The following is a 5,273-nucleotide window of genomic DNA, read 5'->3' on the forward strand; positions in this document are numbered from 1 at the left end:
CGAATTATTATTGTTACTCGCCGCTCAACGAAAGTCGCTGCTGCTGCTGCTGCTGCTGCCCGTCGACGGAAAAGTTCGCGAAAGCAGCAAAAGTTGCTCTTGCTCTAGTTGCTTTTTTATATGTTTTCATGGAAAATCGAAGAAGATGATCATGATGATGACACCCCACAGAGTATGAGTGTGTGTGCCCCTAACCCTCCCTTCCTAGCAAGAAAAAAAAAAAAAAAAAATAAACGCCCACTCATACCCGATTATAAATTAGCCTCGGCCACTGGGCTAATCACGTACTCCTCCTATCCTCTGCTCTATTCTCTAATACCGAAAAAACACTTCAAGCCAAGAAGCGCTAGTCGAAAAAGCGATAAATATTCAGCATCACCACTCACAGACACACACACTGGCGTGTGTGCTAAACCACCTAATTAACAAGAAAACAACGATTCGATATATGTACTATATTTCTCCACCTATTCGCACACAAGCACACGAACACACGTCTGCTTTTATATGCATGTTTTTCTAAATATTGAACATTTATTTTTGGATTTTTGGAAAGCCATTTGAAAGCAGTTTCTATGCCCTGCTAAAGCATTGGGCTTTACTGACTACCCCGAATGTTTAGTTATTTAAGTTTCATATTTTTTCATAGCATACTTTTCGCAGCACAAGCTGGGCTTAGATTGGATTTCTATTCGCAGTTGATTGAAGTGAAACCACACAAAAAATTATACAAAAAATGGTGCACAGAACTAAAAATCTTAAATGATGAGATATTTTACAAAAAAAATAAAGCCTTTTTCAATGAATATGGAATTTATTGTTTACTTATATCTATATATATTTAAAAAAGTATTTCTATAGGTTTTAGTTTTTTATGTCTCAATTTGTTTTAAGATCACATAATAATGAACCCCATTTTAAAATTTTATAATAAATATAGGTACAGTTAATACAGTTGTTAAATTTATAAACTTTTGCTTAGCGTTTTATTTTTACAGATCGTTAATACATATACTATATGTGTACTCTATAATTTGGCTAGGTGTTTATTTTCAAAAACCTGAGTTTTTAAACCTTGAGGATATTTTTCTTATATTTTTATTGTGTATGCAATTACTAAAAAAGGTGTTAAAGAAATAGATTGCAGAATTATCAAATCAATATTTTTTTGAGTGTGGTATTCGAGTATGGCATTAGACAGGCGTCTATTGGAACACGTATCGATATTTGTTCGGTATTCAGTTCATTGTTTGTGGTTGGTGTATTTTTGGTTTTCATCTGCTTATATTTTTGGAAATTGTATTTTGCCATCAAGAGCAGAAGCAGGATCGTCAGAATCAACAACTTAGCGCTGTTATTTCGTTGTGCACTCGGTAATTTCACAAGTTCATGTGCTTTCGGTGCGCTCAAGCACAACAATTAGTGCATTCAATGTGTTCCTGCCATCGCTCACCTGCGCTTTTAACCCCTCAGTGCCCCCCAAATGTCAGCGAAATTTAACCCATGCACAAAAAGCTTCGCTGCAGAGCAAGAGCACCTGACAGCCAAACTAAGCTGCCTGTATTTCACGCTAGAAAGCCAGCAAAAAATAATATGTTTAATGTTTGTGAATGATTAATGGCACATTAGAATTGAAATTGTTTTTGGCCGCCACACCAGCAGCATAATAGTCCGAATCCGAACCCGAATCCGTATCCGAATCCAAAGCGCAGCGGAGCACTGTATACATTGCTATAATGTGCAAATATTTATATCCCCCTCATATAGTATGTGCTCTTGGCTGCTACAGCTGCTGCTGCTGCTGCTGCTACCTGAGTGAAACAGGTGAGTGTTTATAATGTATCGCATATGCATGGCCAAGTGCGGAAAAGAGGCAAAAACCAGGCAGAAGATACACAGCAAGTCGAGTGAATGTGTGCCCATATAAAATTATATTAATTTAAGCTGCACAGTGGGTAACACTTTTTTGAAACAAGTGTATGTATTTAAAATTACCAACAAAAATTAAAAACAAATTCTTGCTATTAATAGTAGTGACTGTAGTCACTATACTTTATACCTTAGTATTTAACCAGTTTATTATACTTAAGGTTGTCAATAATAAGTTAATATTTACCATGGATTGGTATACCCAAGTAGAAGTGCATTATATATATCATACAAAAACAAAATTATTTGCACTTGTCAAATACACTTATTTATTTGTTTTAAACGTTCCCAACTTATAAGTATTGCTACTTTTAAGTTAATTTTTTAAAACAATATGATTTACTTACTATAACATCTGAATAAAAAGTGCACTTATTTTTTTAAAATAATATTTTGGTTATTTATTATAATTGGCTTATTATAAATATTATATAAATGTTAATATTTTATATATTCATGTTCCTGATTAATTTATTTCAGATTCTGATACTCACAGTTGTTTTGTTATTAGTCCAGAGGGAGCTTACATTGTGTTCCGTGTACATCACCATACCCATACCTTCCGATACCATCTCGCCAAGTATTTGCTTAGTCGTGTGTATTATTTTGGCTGCCAAGTTCGGTGCGGCTGTGTGTGTCCTTGGGGCCTTCAGTGCGTTATGATGGAAGATGGTGGAGCGTGGCCCCCAGCCGATGCCGCCAAACCCCAATTCAAGTTAAAATCCAAACGAACTTTGCCAAATTGCAAAAGCCACAAAACCAAAACATTTCGTCGTCTGCTGTTGAAGTTCCATCGAGTTGCCTCGAGAGTGCCCCAAGAAGGTCCCCCAAGAAAGGCACACATATAGACACTTCGCCACACCCACTCCGCTCTTCCAAAAAAGAGTTGGCAGAATTTCTTAATAAACTTTAATGACTGCGGGTGTGCTGGCATGTGTTTGTCACTTTGGCCCAGGGTGCAAGTGCAACTTTGATGGACTTGGGTTACCTGTAGACCAGGTCCTCTGCTATCTGCTCATTCTTGCCAGCTCGGGTGAATTCTAGCCACAACTGGCTGCTTTCCAGGGTCGAAACAACAACAAATTGTTTAATGTGGCAGTTATCGTATGTACATGTTCCATTGTTCAGGAGTATTTGTCTTTCAGGACAAATTAAAATACCGTCCATAAAATTATTTCACATTCAATATCGGCTTTCAGCGTACAGGAAATATATCGCATTAACACAAATTAAAATATGGATAATGTCTCTTTTTATGTTATTAAAATTTGCCACGGGTAAACGAATATTTGAACGTGCAGCTTAATATGCCAATTTATTTAGCTTTTCTTGCTAATTAACATTGCAAGCAAATCATAAAAATAAAAATTAGTGGTATTTTCAAAAATTAAAAATAAAATTTCAACAATTACTACAAAGTTACTATATGAATGTTAAATATTAATTTAACAAACAAGAAAAATTAACATTGCATAAACATTTTTTGGTATAAATGGTGATACTGATTCGTAACAAAATATTTAAGAAAATCAGCATTTAACAGAAATAATAGTAAAAGATATGATTGTTTGTTGGTTTATCAATTGAAAAGCAATTTTTAAATAGTAAAGGATTTTGTTAGCCATATATGTGTTTTTTTTTTCAATGCATTATTAGAAGTTAACTTGTTTAAATTAATTTAAGATAAATGCTGTATTTGCTTGGCTGATTTAATGTTTAAGCCTTGAACAATATTTAAAAAAAAACTAATCAAAATTTGTAGTTAAGCTAAATTTACTCAGGATTTTCACCTGCTGGCGCCTCGAATTATAAAACAATTTGTTGTGCAACTACTTTAGACTTTCTGCGGACGTAAGGACGAACTTGATAATCCATTCTGGCCATCCGCCGCATCCTCAGAGATGGCCGTTTCAATTTCGCCTATAATTTAGTTGACCATCACGTACCAGAGTCACGCATGCCGGTGGGGCGATGGATGTGGATGGAGGTGGATACCGGGTGTTGGGACCGTGAAACCAGATCCGGGGTCGTTGGGTGGCCACTCATGCATTACTTATGAAATGACTCGGGTCCGATACAAGGTATCTTAGTTGCCATTGGCGGCATGTTCTCAGATACTAAATTGGAAACATCCCAATCAAATTCAAATCAGAAAGGCATTCATTTGCATGCGGATTGACTTCCCAGATAGATATGCCTATATATTATGCACATAATTGCACTGGAATCCATCTACCGCCGAAAATCACCGAGGGAGCGCTTCTTAAATTTACTTTAAAGACTAAGATATGCACCTTTATGGAACTTTTGGGAACTATGTGACTTACCTAAACTTTGAAGAAGGGGAAAATGTTTGTTGGCAAGTTTGTTTTACTTTTGCAATTGCTTTATCACCTAGCTGTTAAATATATAGACAACTCTGAGACTCAGAGTCTGGGTAAAATAAGCACAACATATAAATAAACAATACCAAAAAGGACATTTCAGAATGTTTTTGCTTTTCACTTAAAGTAAACGAGGGCTGTTTGATTGTATTAATTATTAAAAATTTATAAATTTGGAGAATACTATTTAATTTAGATTTTTTATTGTAAACATTTTAATGCAATATCAATTGAAGTTTGTTTGTTGTCATACAACACACATAGGGATCATGAATTCTTAACTGTTTTCGAAAAGTGTACTTAATTTTCATTGAGGATTGCTTTAAATTCTGTCCATTTTTTAACAAAGTAAATGAAATGAAATGATTTCCCCTGAATTTACAACCCAACGGAAATTCGGAATACCCCTTGAATATTTCTGCACATCCATATGGATGTTTCACTATAGTGAGACAAACGTCCATGACTCCTTCGACTTGGCCAGGCCATTGGCAATGACTTTTTTATACGACTGCGATGCGGTTTTCGCCATTAAATGGTTTGGGCCATAAAAAAAGCCGGAACCCTCGTAACGTTTCTTCCCTTCCCGTCCGCCGGCCAACATCTGCAATCGTTTTATTTAACTGCTGACTTGTTTGCGCAAATTAACACATTTATTTACACCACAATTTGTTGCTTAAATATTTATCGAATCCGGAGACGAAATGGCGCCACCGAAAAACAAATTGGGCAAGGGCAGTAACATTAAAAATTTTTCGTTTATTTCATATACAATAAGTACATCCAGATAAACATATACATATCCAAGTCCATACAATACACATATACATAGAGGCATATATATCCGCGAATACACATGCAGAGACGATTCTTTGTAATCATATCACACACACAAACGATATGGCACGCATACTGGCTCGTATGCAGCATAATTGAGAGTAAATTAGCGCTATACTTTTA

Source organism: Drosophila elegans, unplaced genomic scaffold (genome assembly GCF_018152505.1).
Source record: "Drosophila elegans isolate 14027-0461.03 unplaced genomic scaffold, ASM1815250v1 contig_208, whole genome shotgun sequence".
In the NCBI taxonomy this organism is placed as follows: Eukaryota; Metazoa; Arthropoda; class Insecta; order Diptera; family Drosophilidae; genus Drosophila; species Drosophila elegans.